This window comes from Cherax quadricarinatus, chromosome 26 (genome assembly GCF_038502225.1).
Source record: "Cherax quadricarinatus isolate ZL_2023a chromosome 26, ASM3850222v1, whole genome shotgun sequence".
NCBI classification, from domain to species: domain Eukaryota; kingdom Metazoa; phylum Arthropoda; class Malacostraca; order Decapoda; family Parastacidae; genus Cherax; species Cherax quadricarinatus.
Window position 1 is genome coordinate 16,360,871 of NC_091317.1, and position 21,024 is coordinate 16,381,894.

General features: G+C 47.2%; 1 protein-coding gene and 1 pseudogene across 1 annotated transcript in view; both read right to left on the reverse strand.

Annotated features, from left to right (window-relative positions):
• The window catches only part of LOC128691647 (glutamate receptor ionotropic, kainate 2), a gene marked incomplete in the record, with an annotated part of 245,304 nt that overhangs the window by 77,252 nt on the left and 147,028 nt on the right, over positions 1 to 21,024 (reverse strand).
• On the reverse strand, positions 3,214 to 12,376 carry LOC138853270 (putative uncharacterized protein DDB_G0279653; annotated as a pseudogene).

Genomic DNA, 21,024 nt, shown 5'->3' on the forward strand with positions numbered 1-21,024 from the left:
GTTGTCAATAAATGATCACATTACACTGATTTAGTGTTTATGTTTCCATTGTGTCGGTATTGTATACCATTTATTTACATATAGAGAGATTTTGCACTTTCTGTTTTGAAGAAAGAATTTAAAAAAAAAATCATAGGAAGGACTGAGAGTTTTTAAATGAAATTGACATTAATTTTTAAGCTACTCTGGCAAACTTCAAAATATTTTTCAGCTGAATGGAGAATCTGGTCACCAAATATGCCAGTCATTAATTTGAATGTGCAGTATTTTGTACCTTGTCCCAATTCCATTTCTTAATTTTTTTTTTCATTGACATATTCTTTCCTTTCTCTGCATTTTCTTTATTTCTCTATTTTCTACTTTCTTACATTCACTCATTTGGTTTGTTGTTTTTACTTATGTGAAACATGAGCAAATTAGAATACTAACACACACACACACACACACACACACACACACACACACACACACACACACACACAGCCAGGAGCTATGAATCGACCCTTGCAACCACTATTAGGTGAGCACACATACACACTTCAGAGTCAGCAACAGATGACAGCCAGGGCAGGACCGTGTGAAAATATTTTTGTGTGTTTTTTAGCTAACAAACTGTCAAAAACATCTGGTTGGAGTAGAGGAGGAAAAGAAGAATGAGGAGGAGCAGGAGGAAGAAGAGGAGGAAAAGAAAAAGAATAATGACGATGCAGGAGTGAAGGAGAAATATAGAATTGAAAGATGCAAGACGCAGAGAAAGAGAGACAGACAGACAGACAGACAGACAGAGAAGAATAAAGATTATGCGCAACACAAATCACACAATTAAGAAAAAAAGAAACAAAACGGAAACAGAAAAACACAATGGAAGCACACTCAGATCTATGAAAAAAAAAAAATCGGGAAAAAATACACCAAATAAATCCCCTGTGACACCATCAACCAGTGGGAGCAAAATCCCTCTCACAAATCCCTCGGCCACAGACACCCCAACAAAGAGATATTTACGACCTAAATGGAAATAAGTCACAATGACTTTCCTCTGGCTTAAAACTTAACTTCGTAACTAAACACTAACTGAAAGACTAACTAAAAACTAAATAAATAACTAAATTAAAAGGTGGCTAAGTAAAACATTAACTAAATAACTGGAAAGCTGGTAAAAAAAATAAATAACTAAAATGTTAAGTAAAAAGTAACAAAAATAACTAAAAATCTAAGTAAACTTCTAAATAAATAACTAAAAAGCTAAATAAAAAACTAAATTACTGAAAACTAACTAACTGAAAAAGGCAACTAAATAAAAAAGGAAAAGTAAAATCCAGATAAACAAAGAAAAATCTAAATAAAAGCTAACTAATGAACCAAGAAGCTAACTAACGGTAATTTTTAGTGAGAGAGAGAAGGAAGAGGAGGAGGAGGAGGAAGATAACTTGATGGTGAAGGGCTCTTGATTTAAACAATTTGAGCTCCACTTCCCTTGAACTTTGTGTGTGTGTGTGTGTGTGTACTCACCTATTTGTACTCACCTATTTGTGGTTGCAGGGGTCGAGTCCTAGCTCCTGGCCCCGCCTCTTCACCGGTTGCTACTAGACCCTCTCTCTCCCCGCTCCATGAGCTTTATCAAACCTCGTCTTAAAACTGTGTATGGTTCCTGCCTCCACTACGTCATTTTCTAGGCTATTCCACTGCCTTACAACTCTATGACTGAAGAAATACTTCCTACTATCTCTCTGACTCATTTGTGTCTTCAACTTCCAATTGTGGCCTCTTGTTTCTGTGTCCCCTCCCTGGAACATCCTGTCCTTGTCCACCTTGTCTATTCCACGCAGTATTTTATATGTCGTTATCATGTCTCCCCTGACCCTCCTGTCCTCCAGTGTCGTCAGGCCGATTTCCCTTAATCTTTCTTCATAGGACATTCCCCTTAGCTCTGGAACTAACCTTGTTGCAAACCTTTGTACTTTCTCTAGTTTCTTGACGTGCTTTATCAAGTGCGGGTTCCAAACAGGTGCTGCATACTCCAGTATGGGCCTGACATACACGGTGTACAGTGTCTTGAATGATTCCTTACTAAGGTGTCGGAATGCTGTTCTCAGGTTTGCCAGGCGCCCATATGCTGCAGCAGTTATCTGATTGATGTGTGCTTCCGGAGACATGCTCGGTGTTATACTCACCCCAAGATCTTTCTCCTTGAGTGAGGTTTGCAGTCTTTGGCCACCTAGCCTATACTCTGTCTGTGGTCTTCTGTGCCCTTCCCCTATCTTCATGACTTTGCATTTGGCAGGATTAAATTCGAGAAGCCATTTGCTGGACCAGGTGTCCAGTCTGTCCAGGTCTCTTTGAAGTCCTGCCTGGTCCTCATCAGATTTAATTCTCCTCATTAACTTCACATCATCTGCAAACAGGGACACTTCTGAGTCTAACCCTTCCGTCATGTCGTTTGTGTGTGTGTGTGTGTGTGTGTATGTGTGTGTGTGTGTGTGTGTGTGTATGTATGTGTGTGTGTGTGTGTGTGTGTGTGTGTGTGTGTGTGTGTGTAAGTACAGAGATTGAGTCATGAGTTGATAAACTTTAACACAGAAAGTTGTTTCATGAAAGTGTTTCTTTTCTTCGTCATCATAAGTTATACAATGTGAGGTCTTTCCTTCATTGATATAATAATATGTATAATATTGGAATTAATGTGTTTGAAATATGTTTTGAGTGATTCTGGGAGTGACTCTGAGAGTGACTCTGAGAGTGACTCTGGGAGTGATTCTGGGAGTGACTCTGAGATTGACTCTGGGAGTGACTCTGGGAGTGACTCTGAGAGTGACTCTGGGAGTGATTCTGGGAGTGACTCTGGGAGTGACTCTGAGAGTGACTCTGGGAGTGATTCTGGGAGTGACTCTGGGAGTGACTCTGGGAGTGACTCTGAGAGTGACTCTGGGAGTGATTCTGGGAGTGACTCTGAGAGTGACTCTGGGAGTGACTCTGGGAGTGACTCTGAGAGTGACTCTGGGAGTGATTCTGGGAGTGACTCTGGGAGTGACTCTGGGAGTGACTCTGGGAGTGACTCTGGGAGTGACTCTGGGAGTGACTCTAGGAGTGACTCTGAGAGTGACTCTGGGAGTGACTCTGGGAGTGACTCTGGGAGTGACTCTGGGAGTGACTCTGGGAGTGACTCTGGGAGTGACTCTGGGAGTGATTCTGGGAGTGACTCTGGGAGTGACTCTAGGAGTGACTCTGAGAGTGACTCTGGGAGTGACTCTGGGAGTGACTCTGGGAGTGACTCTGGGAGTGACTCTGAGAGTGACTCTGGGAGTGACTCTGGGAGTGATTCTGGGAGTGACTCTAGGAGTGACTCTGGGAGTGACTCTGAGAGTGACTCTGGGAGTGACTCTGGGAGTGACTCTGGGAGTGACTCTGGGAGTGACTCTGAGAGTGACTCTGGGAGTGACTCTGGGAGTGACTCTGAGAGTGACTCTGGGAGTGACTCTGGGAGTGACTCTGAGAGTGACTCTGGGAGTGATTCTGGGAGTGACTCTGGGAGTGACTCTAGGAGTGACTCTGGGAGTGACTCTGAGAGTGACTCTGGGAGTGACTCTGGGAGTGACTCTGGGAGTGACTCTGGGAGTGACTCTGAGAGTGACTCTGGGAGTGACTCTGGGAGTGACTCTGTGAGTGACTCTGGGAGTGACTCTGAGAGTGACTCTGGGAGTGACTCTGGGAGTGACTCTGGGAGTGACTCTGGGAGTGACTCTGGGAGTGACTCTGGGAGTGACTCTGGGAGTGACTCTGAGAGTGACTCTGAGAGTGACTCTGGGAGTGACTCTGAGAGTGACTCTGGGAGTGACCTCGAGAGTAACCCTGTCAGTAACCCCGGGAGTGACTCTGGGAGTGACCCCGGGAGTGACTCTGGAAGTAACCCCGGGAGTGATTGGGAGTGACTCTGGGAGTGACCCCGGGAGTGACTGGGAGTGACTCCAGAAGTGACCCTGTCAGTAAACCCGGGAGTGACCCCGGGAGCTTCACTTGTGAGCTCATACTGCTAAGATTTCCCAGTTTTTTATTCTCTCTACTCTACCTTCCTTCTCTATTTTTCTCCCTTCTCTGTCCTCTCTCTCTCTCTCTCTCTCTCTCTCTCTCTCTCTCTCTCTCTCTCTGGATCTCCTGGAGTTGCCATTAAACTTCTCGTCTTGACTCTGAGGAAATTAAAACAAATTTTCAGGATTCTCCGTGTTTGTTCGGTTCGTACACATCCTCCATCCTTTCTCCTTAATGTCTCATCTTCCCTCCCTGTCTATCCTATTATTTTTCTTCCCTACCCTCTTATCTTCTATAACCACTTCCCTTCTTATCATGCTTTCCCTCATTTTTAGCCTCCATTTTCACACTCCTCTCTTCCCTGTCTTTCTCTTTCCTCTCCTGGGAGTCACTCCCTCTCTTCTCCTCTCATATCTGTCCCCTCTTCCATCCCTGTATTTTCCTCTCCTCTCCTCACTTTCATTCCTTCCTCTCATAGTCCTTCCCATCTCCTTGATTTCTCCTCCCATTTTCTCTTTCCACTACCTCCTTTCCTCTCTTCTTTCTACTCTTCCTCAAAGCTCCCGTTTTCTTTTTATACCATCACTTCTCCCTCTCTTTATCCCCTAAACTTTCAATGTCCATCGCCAGATCTTCTTGCATCCTTTTTCTTGTTCCTTATTTTTGCCCATTTCCCGTCCCCTTCGTACTCTTAATTCTATAATTCTCGTTTATTTTTTTTTACACCTAACGGTTATGTAAAATTAGGGATGAGTGTTCTTACATTATTGTTAATGGGTTTAAATCTTATCGACTAGACGAAAGCTATTAAGACTACATATAACCTTTTCACCACCAGACGAAAATATTTTAATTCCTAAAACAGGGATTAAATACTTAGTATATATATATATATATATATATATATATATATATATATATATATATATACTATATATATATATATATATATATATATATATATATATATATATATATATATATATATATATATATATATATATATATATAATTTTATACCTCAGTTACATATATAATTTTAGTTTCGAATGATTTTCAGCTCGCAGGAGTTATTCGTCACCTAGGGTAGAACTCTATGCTTGGTACTAGGAAGGGGAAGGTATCTTAGCTCAGGAACCCATCTGCTTTATGAAGTTAACATTTCATGGGCATTTGAGGAGGACTTGTGTTACTGATACCACTATACATGTTTGATGTAGTTCCTGTAGCTAGCCACGGAGGATGATGCTGTTCCTGTAGCTAGCCACGGAGGTTGATGCTGTTCCTGTAGCTAGCCACGGAGGTTGATGCTGTTCCTGTAGCTAGCCACGGAGGATGATGCTGTTCCTGTAGCTACCCACGGAGGTTGATGCTGTTCCTGTAGCTAGCCACGGAGGTTGATACTGTTCCTGTAGCTAGCCACGGAGGATGATGCTGTTCCTGTAGCTAGCCACGGAGGTTGATGCTGTTCCTGTAGCTAGCCACGAAGGATGATGCTGTTCCTGTAGCTACCCACCGAGGTTGATGCTGTTCCTGTAGCTAGCCACGAAGGATGATGCTGTTCCTGTAGCTACCCACGGAGGTTGATGCTGTTCCTGTAGCTAGCCACGGAGGTTGATACTGTTCCTGTAGCTAGCCACGGAGGATGATGCTGTTCCTGTAGCTAGCCACGAAGGATGTTGCTGTTCCTGTACCTAGCCACGAAGGTTGATGCTGTTCCTGTAGCTAGCCACGGAGGTTGATGCTGTTCCTGTAGCTACCCACGGAGGTTGATGCTGTTCCTGTAGCTAGCCACGGAGGTTGATACTGTTCCTGTAGCTAGCCACGGAGGATGATGCTGTTCCTGTAGCTAGCCACGGAGGTTGATGCTGTTCCTGTAGCTAGCCACGAAGGATGATGCTGTTCTTGTAGCTAGCCACGAAGGATGATGCTGTTCCTTTAGCTAGCCACGATGGATGATGTTGTTCCTGCAGCTAGCCACGGAGGATGATGCTGTTCCTATAGCTACCCACCGAGGTTGATGCTGTTCTTGTAGCTACCCACCGAGGTTGATGCTGTTCTTGTAGCTAGCCACGGAGGATGATGCTGTTCCTGTAGCTAGCCACGGAGGTTGATGCTGTTCCTGTAGCTACCCACGGAGGCTGATGCTGTTCCTGTAGCTACCCACGGAGGTTGATGCTGTTCCTGTAGCTACCCACGGAGGTTGATGCTGTTCCTGTAGCTACCCACGGAGGTTGATGCTGTTCCTGTAGCTACCCACCGAGGTTGATGCTGTTCTTGTAGCTAGCCACGGAGGATGATGCTGCTCCTGTAGCTAGCCACGGAGGTTGATGCTGTTCCTGTAGCTACCCACGGAGGTTGATGCTGTTCCTGTAGCTACCCACAGAGGATGATGCTGTTCCTGTAGCTAGCCACGGAGGATGATGCTGTTCCTATAGCTAGCCACGTAGGATGATGCTGTTCCTGTAGCTAGCCACGGAGGTTGATGCTGTTCCTGTAGCTACCCACGGAGGTTGATGCTGTTCCTGTAGCTACCCACAGAGGATGATGCTGTTCCTGTAGCTAGCCACGGAGGATGATGCTGTTCCTGTAGCTAGCCACGGAGGTTGATGCTGTTCCTGTAGCTAGCCACGGAGGTTGATGCTGTTCCTGTAGGTAGCCACGGAGGTTGATGCTGTTCCTGTAGCTAGCCACGGAGGTTGATGCTGTTCCTGTAGCTAGCCACGAAGGATGATGCTGTTCCTGTAGCTACCCACGGAGGTTGATGCTGTTCCTGTAGCTAGCCACGGAGGTTGATACTGTTCCTGTAGCTAGCCACGGAGGATGATGCTGTTCCTGTAGCTAGCCACGAAGGATGTTGCTGTTCCTGTACCTAGCCACGAAGGTTGATGCTGTTCCTGTAGCTAGCCACGGAGGTTGATGCTGTTCCTGTAGCTACCCACGGAGGTTGATGCTGTTCCTGTAGCTAGCCACGGAGGTTGATACTGTTCCTGTAGCTAGCCACGGAGGATGATGCTGTTCCTGTAGCTAGCCACGGAGGTTGATGCTGTTCCTGTAGCTAGCCACGAAGGATGATGCTGTTCTTGTAGCTAGCCACGAAGGATGATGCTGTTCCTTTAGCTAGCCACGATGGATGATGTTGTTCCTGCAGCTAGCCACGGAGGATGATGCTGTTCCTATAGCTACCCACCGAGGTTGATGCTGTTCTTGTAGCTACCCACCGAGGTTGATGCTGTTCTTGTAGCTAGCCACGGAGGATGATGCTGTTCCTGTAGCTAGCCACGGAGGTTGATGCTGTTCCTGTAGCTACCCACGGAGGCTGATGCTGTTCCTGTAGCTACCCACGGAGGTTGATGCTGTTCCTGTAGCTACCCACGGAGGTTGATGCTGTTCCTGTAGCTACCCACGGAGGTTGATGCTGTTCCTGTAGCTACCCACCGAGGTTGATGCTGTTCTTGTAGCTAGCCACGGAGGATGATGCTGCTCCTGTAGCTAGCCACGGAGGTTGATGCTGTTCCTGTAGCTAGCCACGGAGGATGATGCTGTTCCTGTAGCTACCCACGGAGGTTGATGCTGTTCCTGTAGCTACCCACGGAGGTTGATGCTGTTCCTGTAGCTAGCCACGGAGGATGATGCTGCTCCTGTAGCTAGCCACGGAGGTTGATGCTGTTCCTGTAGCTACCCACCGAGGTTGATGCTGTTCCTGTAGCTAGCCACGGAGGTTGATGCTGTTCCTGTAGCTAGCCACGGAGGATGATGCTGCTCCTGTAGCTAGCCACGGAGGTTGATGCTGTTCCTGTAGCTACCCACGGAGGTTGATGCTGTTCCTGTAGCTACCCACAGAGGATGATGCTGTTCCTGTAGCTAGCCACGGAGGATGATGCTGTTCCTATAGCTAGCCACGTAGGATGATGCTGTTCCTGTAGCTAGCCACGGAGGTTGATGCTGTTCCTGTAGCTAGCCACGGAGGATGATGCTGTTCCTGTAGCTAGCCACAAAGGATGATGCTGTTCCTGTAGCTACCCACGGAGGTTGATGCTGTTCCTGTAGCTACCCACGGAGGTTGATGCTGTTCTTGTAGCTAGCCACGGAGGATGATGCTGTTCCTGTAGCTAGCCACGGAGGTTGATGCTGTTCCTGTAGCTAGCCACGAAGGATGATGCTGTTCCTGTAGCTAGCCACGAAGGATGATGCTGTTCCTGTAGCTAGCCACGGAGGATGATGCTGTTCCTGTAGCTAGCCACGGAGGTTGATGCTGTTCCTGTAGCTAGCCACGGAGGATGATGCTGTTCCTGTAGCTAGCCACGAAGGATGATGCTGTTCCTGTAGCTACCCACGGAGGTTGATGCTGTTCCTGTAGCTAGCCACGGAGGTTGATGCTGTTCCTGTAGCTAGCCACGAAGGATGATGCTGTTCCTGTAGCTAGCCACTAAAGATGATGCTGTTCCTGTAGCTAGCCACGAGGGATGATGCTGTTCCTGTAGCTAGCCACGGAGGATGATGCTGTTCCTGTAGCTAGCCACGAGGGATGATGCTGTTCCTGTAGCTAGCCACGAGGGATGATGCTGTTCCTGTAGCTAGCCACGAAGGATGATGCTGTTCCTGTAGCTAGCCACGGAGATTGATGTTGTTCTTGTAGCTAGCCACGGAGGTTGATGCTGTTCTTGTAGCTAGCCACGGAGGTTGATGCTGTTCTTGTAGCTAGCCACGGAATGTTGCTTATCTGTATTTCAGACTTATGTCTAGGCATCGTAACAGATAAAATAATTATACATCCATTCCTTGACTGCTGGTGGTCACAGCCCTATCATGCCAAGACAGCCTTATCCTGCCGCAGTACCCTGGCTGGAGCAGTACCGTGGCTGGAGCAGTACCGTGGCTGGATCAGTACCGTGGCTGTAGCAGTACCGTGGCTGGATCAGTACTGTGGCTGGATCAGTACTGTGGCTGGAGCAGTTCCGTGGCTGGAGCAGTACCGTGGCTGGAGCAGTACCGTGGCTGGATCAGTACCGTGGCTGGATCAGTACCGTGGCTGGAGCAGTACCGTGGCTGGATCAGTACCGTGACTGGAGCAGTACCGTGGCTGGAGCAGTACCGTGGCTGGAGTAATACCGTGGCTGGAGCAGTACCGTGGCTGGAGCAGTACCGTGGCTGGAGCAGTACCGTGACTGGAGCAGTACCGTGGCTGGAGCAGTACCGTGGCTGGAGCAGTACCGTGGCTGGAGCAGTACCGTGGCTGGAGCAGTACCGTGGCTGGAGCAGTACCGTGGCTCGAGCAGTATCGTGGCTGGATCAGTACCGTGGCTGGATCAGTACCGTGGCTCGAGCAGTACCGTGGCTCGAGCAGTACCGTGGCTCGAGCAGTGCCGTGGCTCGAGCAGTACCGTGGCTCGAGCAGTACCGTGGCTGGAGCAGTACCGTGGCTGGAGCAGTATCGTATCTCGAACAGTACCGTGGCTGGATCAGTACCGTGGCTGGATCAGTACCGTGGCTCGAGCAGTACCGTGGCTCGAGCAGTACCGTGGCTGGAGCAGTACCGTGGCTGGAGCAGTACCGTGGCTGGAGCAGTACCGTGGCTGGAGCAGTACCGTGGCTGGAGCAGTACCGTGGCGGGAGCAGTACCGTGGCTGGAGCAGTACCGTGGCTGGATCAGTACCGTGGCTGGATCAGTACCGTGGCTCGAGCAGTACCGTGGCGGGAGCATTACCGTGGCTGGAGCAGTACCGTGGCTGGATCAGTACCGTGGCTGGATCAGTACCGTGGCTCGAGCAGTACCGTGGCTGGAGCAGTACCGTGGCTGGAGCAGTACCGTGGCTCGAGCAGTACCGTGGCTGGAGCAGTACCGTGGCTGGAGCAGTACCGTGGCTGGAGCAGTACCGTGGCTGGAGCAGTACCGTGGCTGGAGCAGTACCGTGGCTGGAGCAGTACCGTGGCTGGAGCAGTACCGTGGCTGGAGCAGTACCGTGGCTGGAGCAGTACCGTGGCTGGAGCAGTACCGTGGCTGGAGCAGTACCGTGGCTGGATCAGTACCGTGGCTGGATCAGTACCGTGGCTCGAGCAGTACCGTGGCGGGAGCATTACCGTGGCTGGAGCAGTACCGTGGCTGGATCAGTACCGTGGCTGGATCAGTACCGTGGCTCGAGCAGTACCGTGGCTGGAGCAGTACCGTGGCTGGAGCAGTACCGTGGCTCGAGCCGTACCGTGGCTGGCGCAGAACCCTGGCTTGAGCAGTACCGTGGCTGGAGCAGTACCGTGGCTGGAGCAGTACCGTGGCTGGAGCAGTACCGTGGCTGGAGCAGTACCGTGGCTGGAGCAGTACCGTGGCTGGAGCAGTACCGTGGCTGGAGCAGTACCGTGGCTGGAGCAGTACCGTGGCTGGAGCAGTACCGTGGCTGGATCAGTACCGTGGCTGGATCAGTACCGTGGCTCGAGCAGTACCGTGGCGGGAGCATTACCGTGGCTGGAGCAGTACCGTGGCTGGATCAGTACCGTGGCTGGATCAGTACCGTGGCTCGAGCAGTACCGTGGCTGGAGCAGTACCGTGGCTGGAGCAGTACCGTGGCTCGAGCAGTACCGTGGCTGGAGCAGTACCGTGGCTGGAGCAGTACCGTGGCTGGAGCAGTACCGTGGCTGGAGCAGTACCGTGGCTGGAGCAGTACCGTGGCTGGAGCAGTACCGTGGCTGGAGCAGTACCGTGGCTGGAGCAGTACCGTGGCTGGAGCAGTACCGTGGCTGGAGCAGTACCGTGGCTGGAGCAGTACCGTGGCTGGAGCAGTACCGTGGCTGGAGCAGTACCGTGGCGGGAGCATTACCGTGGCTGGAGCAGTACCGTGGCTGGATCAGTACCGTGGCTGGATCAGTACCGTGGCTCGAGCAGTACCGTGGCTGGAGCAGTACCGTGGCTGGAGCAGTACCGTGGCTCGAGCAGTACCGTGGCGGGAGCAGTACCGTGGCTGGAGCAGTACCGTGGCTGGAGCAGTACCGTGGCTGGAGCAGTACCGTGGCTGGAGCAGTACCGTGGCTGGAGCAGTACCGTGGCTGGAGCAGTACCGTGGCTGGAGCAGTACCGTGGCTGGAGCAGTACCGTGGCTGGAGCAGTACCGTGGCTGGAGCAGTACCGTGGCTGGAGCAGTACCGTGGCTGGAGCAGTACCGTGGCTGGAGCAGTACCGTGGCTGGAGCAGTACCGTGGCTGGAGCAGTACCGTGGCTGGAGCAGTACCGTGGCTGGAGCAGTACCGTGGCTGGAGCAGTACCGTGGCTGGAGCAGTACCGTGGCTGGAGCAGTACCGTGGCTGGAGCAGTACCGTGGCTGGAGCAGTACCGTGGCTGGAGCAGTACCGTGGCTGGAGCAGTACCGTGGCTGGAGCAGTACCGTGGCTGGAGCAGTACCGTGGCTGGAGCAGTACCGTGGCTGGAGCAGTACCGTGGCTGGAGCAGTACCGTGGCTGGAGCAGTACCGTGGCTACTGTTCCAGGGACGCTATTATGACTCCATTCCGGCACTCCTCCCAAACTTCATCCTCCAACCCTCCCAGACTCTATCCACTATTTCTCCCAGACTTCATCCTCCAACCCTCCCAGACTCTATCCACTATTTCTCCCAGACTTCATCCTCCATCCCTCCCAGACTCTATCCACTATTTCTCCCAGACTTCATCCTCCATCCCTCCCAGACTCTATCCACTATTTCTCCCAGACTTCATCCTCCAACCCTCCCAGACTCTATCCACTATTTCTCCCATACTTCATCCTCCAACCCTCCCAGACTCTATCCACTATTTCTCCCAGACTTCATCCTCCAACCCTCCCAGACTCTATCCACTATTTCTCCCATACTTCATCCTCCAACCCTCCCAGACTCTATCCACTATTTCTCCCAGACTTCATCCTCCATCCCTCCCAGACTCTATCCACTATTTCTCCCAGACTTCATCCTCCATCCCTCCCAGACTCTATCCACTATTTCTCCCAGACTTCATCCTCCAACCCTCCCAGACTCTATCCACTATTTCTCCCAGACTTCATCCTCCATCCCTCCCAGACTCTATCCACCATTTCTCCCAGATTTCATCCTCCATCCATCCCAGCCTCCATCCCTCTTAATCTGTCAATCATCTCACAAACTGAGCAGTAATGTCACTCAGAGAAAAGAAGAGAACCAAAAAAAATCGTTATTTGACCACATGGTAAAATTTACGCCCACAAAAGTGGTAACTCAAAAAATAAGCCAACCTTTACCTTTTTATTGTGTTGAGATCGCAAATTGATGACATCCTCTGGGATATTTCAGACTTACAAATTGTCGCTTGTGTCGGGGAAGACTTGTGTCAGAGTTTGGTGTTTCTTTCATACATTCTGAGTCTTGTATCCCTTCCCTGTGTGTGTGTGTGTGTGTGTGTGTGTGTGTGTGTTGTGTGTGTGTGTGTGTGTTGTGTGTGTATGTGTGTGTGTGTGTGTGTGTGTGTGTGTGTGTGTGTGTGTGTGTGTGTGTGTGTGTGTGTGTGTGTGTGTACTCACCTAGTTGTACTCACCTAGTTGAGGTTGCAGGGGTCGAGTCCAAGCTCCTGGTCCCGCCTCTTCACTGGTCGCTACTAGGTCACTCTCCCTGAACCATGAGCTTTATCGTACCTCTGCTTAAAGCTATGTATGGATCCTGCCTCCACTACATCGCTTCCCAAACTATTCCACTTCCTGACTACTCTGTGGCTGAAGAAATACTTCCTAACATCCCTTTGATTCATCTGTGTCTTCAGCTTCCAACTGTGTCCCCGTGTTGCTGTGTCCAGTCTCTGGAACATCCTGTCTTTGTCCACCTTGTCAATTCCTCTCAGTATTTTGTAAGTCGTTATCATGTCCCCCCTATCTCTCCTGTCCTCCAGTGTCGTCAGGTTGATTTCCCTTAACCTCTCCTCATAGGACATACCTCTTAACCCTGGGACTAGTCTTGTTGCAAACCTTTGCACTTTCTCTAGTTTCTTTACATGCTTGGCTAGGTGTGGGTTCCAAACTGGTGCCGCATACTCTAATATGGGCCTAACGTACACGGTGTACAGGGTCCTGAACGACTCCTTATTAAGATGTCGGAATGCTGTTCTGAGGTTTGCCAGGCGCCCATATGCTGCGGCAGTTATTTGGTTGATGTGCGCTTCAGGAGATGTGCCTGGTGTTATACTCACCCCAAGATCTTTTTCCTTGAGTGATGTTTGTAGTCTCTGGCCCCTTAGACTGTACTCCGTCTGCGGTCTTCTTTGCCCTTCCCCAATCCTCATGACTTTGCACTTGGTGGGATTGAACTCCAGGAGCCAGTTGCTGGACCAGGTCTGCAGCCTGTCCAGATCCCTTTGTAGTTCTGCCTGGTCTTCGATCGAATGAACTCTTCTCATCAACTTCACGTCATCTGCAAACAGGGACACCTCGGAGTTTATTCCTTCCGTCATGTCGTTCACAAATACCAGAAACAGCACTGGTCTTAGGACTGACCCCTGTGGGACCCCGCTGGTCACAGGTGCCCACTCTGACACCTCGCCACGTACCATTACTCGCTGCTGTCTTCCTGACAAGTATTCCCTGATCCATTGCAGTGCCTTCCCTGTTATCCCTGCTTGGTCCTCCAGTTTTTGCACTAATCTCTTGTGTGGTACTGTGTCAAAAGCCTTCTTGCAGTCCAAGAAAATGCAATCCACCCACCCCTCTCTCTCTTGTCTTACTGCTGTCACCATGTCATAGAACTCCAGTAGGTTTGTGACACAGGATTTCCAATCTCTGAAACCATGTTGGCTGCTGGTGATGATATCATTCCTTTCTAGATGTTCCACCATTCTTCTCCTGACAATCTTTTCCATGATTTTGCATGCTATACATGTCAGTGACACTGGTCTGTAGTTTAGTGCTTCATGTCTGTCTCCTTTTTTGAAGATTGGGACCACATTTGCTGTCTTCCATGCCTCAGGCAATCTCCCTGTTTCGATAGATGTATTGAATATTGTTGTTAGGGGTACACATAGCGCCTCTGCTCCCTCTCTCAGGACCCATGGAGAGATGTTATCTGGCCCCATTGCCTTTGAGGTATCTAGCTCACTCAGAAGCCTCTTCACTTCTTCCTCGGTTGTGTGTACTGTGTCCAGCACATGGTGGTGTACCCCACCTCTCCGTCTTTCTGGAGCCCCTTCTGTCTTCTCTGTGAACACTTCTTTGAATCTCTTGTTGAGTTCCTCACATACTTCACGGTCATTTCTTGTTGTCTCTCCTCCTTCCTTCCTTTGCCTGATTACCTGGTCCTTAACGGTTGTTTTCTTCCTGATGTGGCTGTATAACAGCTTCGGGTCAGATTTGGCTTTTGCTGCTATGTCGTTTTCATATTGACGTTGGGCCTCCCTTCTTATCTGTGCATATTCGTTTCTGGCTCTACGACTGCTCTCCTTATTCTCATTGTGTGTGTGTGTGTGTGTGTGTGTGTGTGTGTGTGTGTGTGTGTGTGTGTGTGTGTGTGTGTGTATGTGTGTGTGTGTGTGTATATGTGTGTGTGTGTGTGTGTGTGTGTGTATGTTTACGTGTGTGTGTATGTATGTGTGTGTGTGTGTGTGTGTGTGTGTGTGTGTGTGTATGTGTACGTCAGTGTTGCCACATGCTGCACAGTGTCAGTGTTGCCATAAGCCAGGAAAGAGATGAATTGAAAACACTCTGGTGTTTACTTAACATAGTTCTCTTGTTTTATTTGCTATTTACAAGTTTATCGGTTTATTTGTTGTTCTAACTGTTGTTGATGTTGTTTTTGCCGTTTACGATGTCTATTCCTCTTAATTTGAGCTGCTTCTAAATTTCCCCGTCTCCTTTCTTTTTTCTGTTATCTTTATTTTCATCTCTGATGATGCTCATTGAAGTATAAATTTTGAATAAGTTTAGAAATAGGTTGAACAATTACACGAGTGCCAGCAGTAGGCCTACTGGTGGAAGGAAACACCTCTAACTTTTCCGCTCGTCCAGGCATCGAACCTCGGGTTCTTCAGTTGTGATAAGTGAGTCACCAAAGTTAAGTTCTACAGATTAGTAAAATTTATGTGTGTTCAGTCGGTAGTAAATGTAATTATCCATCATCTGTGGCAGGGTAGATATGACCTGCCGACGAGGGGGAAATCTCTCCATATGTTTGGATGAAGAGAATAGCGCAGTCATCTGCATAGGTATGGCATTCAGAGATGAGGTTCTCCGAGTCATTTGTTGACAAGTGTTGGCACTGGTGGTGGTGGTGGCACACTCATTTTCTCCCTCTGTCTGTCTGTCTCTCCCTTCCACCATCCCTCCCTCCCTCCCTCCCTCTCTCCCTTCCTCCATCACTCCCTCTCTCCCTTCCTCCATCCCTCCCTCCCTTCCTCTAGCCCTCTCTCCGTCTGTCTCTCCCTTCCTCCCTGTTCCTCTTTCTGCATTGTCAATATTTCGTGTCAGATCAGAGAACAAACTGGCAAGAGATATAAGGAGAAAAAACACTAGTTTTCAATAATTATCATCTGCTGCTTTGTAAAAAAAATAAGGTTGAAGGGGCAAGACGAGAACACTGAAGGGGTAAAAAAATAAAAGCTGAAGGGACAAAGGAAAGAAGGATGAAGGGGCTGTGAAAGACGATAGGAAAAGGAAATTTTGGAACACAGTTAACTGAAAAAAACACTAAGTAGTGTGTGTACACTAGGTACAACAACACACTAGGTACAACAACACACTAGGTACAACAACACACTAGGTACAACAACACACTAGGTACAACACACTAGGTACAACAACACACTAGGTACAACAACACACTAGGTACAACAACACACTAAGTTCAACAACACACTAAATACAACAACACACTAGGTACAACAACACACTAGGTACAACAACACACTAGGTACAAAACACTAGGTACAACAACACACTAGGTACAACAACACACTAGGTACAACAACACACTAAGTTCAACAACACACTAGATACAACAACACACTAGGTACAACAACACACTAGGTACAACAACACACTAGGTACAACACACTAGGTACAACAACACACTAGGTACAACAACACACTAGGTACAACAACACACTAAGTTCAACAACACACTAGGTACAACAACACACTAGGTACAACAACACACTAGGTACAACAACACACTAAGTTCAACAACACACTAAATACAACAACACACTAGGTACAACAACACACTAGGTTCATTAACTCACTAGGTACAACAACACACTAGGTACAACAACACACTAGGTACAACAACACACTAGGTACAACAACACACTAGGTACAACAACACACTAGGTACAACAACACACTAGGTACAACAACACACTAGGTACAACAACACACTAAGTTCAACAACACACTAGGTACAACAACACACTAGGTACAACAACACACTAAGTTCAACAACACACTAGGTACAACAACACACTAGGTACAACAACACACTAAGTTCAACAACACACTAGGTACAACAACACACTAGATACAAAAACACAATAAGTACAACAACACACTAGGTACAACAACACACTAGGTACAACAACACACTAGGTACAACAACACACTAGGTACAACAACACACTAGGTTCACTAACTCACTAGGTACAACAACACACTAGGTACAACAACACACTAGGTTCATTAACTCACTAGGTACAACAACACACTAGGTACAACAACACACTAGGTACAACAACACACTAGGTACAACAACACACTAGGTACAACAACACACTAAATACAACAACACACTAGGTACAACAACACACTAGGTACAACAACACACTAGGTACAACAACACACTAGGTACAACAACACACTAGGTACAACAACACACTAGGTGCAACAACACACTAAATACAACAACACACTAGGTACAACAACACACTAGGTACAACAACGCACTAAGCACAACAACACACTAAATACAACAACACACTAGGTACAACAACACACTAGGTACAACAACACACTAGGTGCAACAACACACTAAATACAACAACACACTAGGTACAACAACACACTAGGTACAACAACGCACTAAGCACAACAACACACTAAATACAACAACACACTAGGTACAACAACACACTAAATACAAAAACACACTAGGTACAACAACACACTAAATACAACAACACACTAGGTACAACAACACACTAGGTACAACAACGCACTAAGCACAACAACACACTAAATACAACAACACACTAAATACAACAACACACTAAATACAACAACACACTAGACACAACAACACACTAGATACAACAACACACTAGGTATAACAACATTCTAGGTACAACAACACACTAGGTACAACAACACACTAGGTACAACAACACACTAGGTACAACAACACACTAAATACAACAACACACTAGGTACAACAACACACTAGGTACAACAACACACTAGGTACAACAACACACTAGGTACAACAACACACTAGGTACAACAACACACTAAATACAACAACACACTAGGTACAACAACACACTAAATACAACAACACACTAGGTACAACAACACACTAGGTACAACAACACACTAGTTTCAACAACACACTAGGTACAACAACACACTAGGTACAACAACACACTAAATACAACAACACACTAGGTACAACAACACACTAAAAACAACAAAACACTAGATACAACAACACACTAGGTACAACAACACATTAGGTACAACAATATACTAGGTACAACATACTATGTACAACAACACAATAGGTACAACAACACACTAGGTACAACAACACACTAGGTAAAAGAAATCAATTTAAAATCCTTTGAGTAATGCAAACAGTGAAAGAACATCAGAAACAAAGAAACACAAATATGTACAAAAAAGGTAGGTAATTAGAGGCGCGTGCAGGTAAACAAGAACAATTTAGAACGCGCAACGGTAGTAAAACAAGAACAACAAATATATACAACCACTTGTAAAACACATAATGTGTTTGCTCACTGATTTTGATGACTCGTGTTGTCTTGTTTTTTCTAGGCAAACTTAAGTTGATGTGAAGTTAAGAGAAGTGAAGTTGACGTATATACTTATGTGTAGTGGCTACTACCACTACTACTAGCATTACTACCACCACTACTAGCATCACTTCCACCATCACTACCACTACCATTACTACTAGCATCACTACCACCACCACTACCACTACTGCCACTACTGCTACCACCATTACCATCACTATCACCACTACTAGCATCATTACCGCCGTCACTACCACTACCACCACTACCACTACTGCCACTGCCACTAATGCCACTGTCACTACTCCCACCACTACTAGCGTCACTACCACCACCACTACCACTAATTCCACCACTTCCACCACCACTACCACTGTTGCCACCACTACCACCACCACTATCACCACCACTACCACCACCACTATCACCACCACTACCACCACCACTACCACCACCACTATCACCACCACTACCACCACCACTATCACCACCACTACCACCACCACTACTATTAGCGTCACTACCACTTCCACTACTACCACTACTACTAGCACCACGACCACCACTACTAGCATCACTTCCTCCACCACTACCACTACCATTATTACTAGCATCATTACCACCACCACTGCCACTACTGCCACTACTGCCACCACCACTACCACCACTACCACCACTACCACCACTACCACCACTACCACCACTACCACCACTACTAGCATCATTACCACCATCATTACCACTACTGCCACTGCCACTACTGTCACCACTACTAGCGTCACTACCACCACCACTACCTCCACCACTACCACCACCACTACTGTTGGCGTCACTATCACCATCACTGCCACTTCCACTACTACCACTACTACTAGCATCACTACCACCATCACTACCACCACTACCACTACTACAAGCATCACTACCACCATAACTATCACAACCACCACTACCACTATACTACTAGCATCGCTACCAACATCACTACCACAACCACCACTACCATTACTGCCACCACTACTAGCATGACTATCACCACCACTACTACCACCATTACCACCACCACCACCACCACTACTACCACCACTACCACTACTACCACCACCACCAAAACCATCCAAGCATCTCCCACATCACTACCACCAACATTGCAACCTCCTCCCCTCCCCACCACCACCAACGAAAATAAATCACCAACACTTCGACCAATCCTACCAGCATCACCACTACCACCACCATCAACCACCATCAACATTGTCATGGAGTGTAACTGGAAATAAGATAGAGGAGAAAGTATTGTAATGTAAAATCCATTCATAGCTTCAAGACTAGGCATGACAGAACCCGGGACTCCTCAACCCGCTCAAAAAGCTGAGACAGGAGCAGTGATTCGACCATTTAGTAAGGCCGAGATAATAATAATAATAATAATAATAATAATAATAATAATAATAATAATAATAATAATTATTATTATTATTATTATTATTATTATTATTATTATTATAATATTATTATTATAATAATAATTATTATTATTATTATTATTATTATTATTATTATTATTATTATTATTATTATTTCTGGGGAAGCGGTAAAGCTGTAGGGCTATACAGCTCCAGAGGAATGCTAACCACGTTTAATCCAAGGAAGAAGAGGGTAGCTCCCATTCCATGGATTATTATTATCACTGGGGAAGCTCTAAAACCGTAGGGTTACACAGCGCCTGATGAAAGATAAACATGTTTAATCAAAGGAAGAAGATAGCTCCAATACCTTGAATGAAGAGCCCTTAAGAGGGATGTTGCCGGCCCAACAAAATCCCTGTTGTCGCTGACCTAACAAATTCCCACGACCATAACCGTAAATAAACACAATAATATCGTTATCCAATGATGGAGAGTATTACCACTGAGAATATTCCAGTGATGGAGAGTATTACCACTGAGAATATTCCAGTGATGGAGAGTATTACCACTGAGACTATTCCAGTGATGGAGAGTATTACCACTGAGAATATTCCAGTGATGGAGAGTATTACCACTGAGAGTATTCCAGTGATGGAGAGTATTACCACTGAGAATATTCCAGTGATGGAGAGTATTACCACTGAGAATATTCCAGTGATGGAGAGTATTACACATTCCTGAGAATATTACCACTGAGAATATTCCAGTGATGGAGAGTATTACCACTGAGAATATTCCAGTGATGGAGAGTATTACCACTGAGAATATTCCAGTGATGGAGAGTATTACCACTGAGAATATTCCAGTGATGGAGAGTATTACCACTGAGAATATTCCAGTGATGGAGAGTATTATCACTGAGAATATTCCAGTGATGGAGAGTATTACCACTGAGAATATTCCAGTGATGGAGAGTATTACCACTGAGGATATTCCAGTGATGGAGAGTATTACCACTGAGAATATTCCAGTGATGGAGAGTATTACCACTGAGAATATTCCAGTGATGAAGTGTATTACCATTTAGAATATTCCAGTGATGGAGATATTACCACTGAGAATTGGACAATTTGAAAAAAGTGAACACACACACACACACACACAAACCTGAGAGCAGCGTTTCGATGCCTTAGTAAGGAATCGTTCAAGACACTGTACACCGTGTACGTCAGGCCCATACTGGAGTATGCAGGACCTGTTTGGAATCCACACTTGATCAAGCACGTCAAGAAATTAGAGAAAGTGCAAAGGTTTGCAGCAAGGTTAGTTCCAGAGCTAAGGGGAATGTCCTATGAACAAGTTAAGGGAAATCGGCCTGACGACACTGGGGGACAGGAGAGTTAGGGGAGACATGATAACGACATACAAAATACTGCGTGGAATAGACAAGGTGGACAGAGACAGGATGTTCCACAGAGGGGACACAGAAACTAGGGGCCACAATTGGAAGTTGAAGACCCAGATGAGTCAAAGGATGAGTAGGGAAGTGGAATAGCCTAGCAAGTAAGGTAGTGGAGGCAGGAACCATA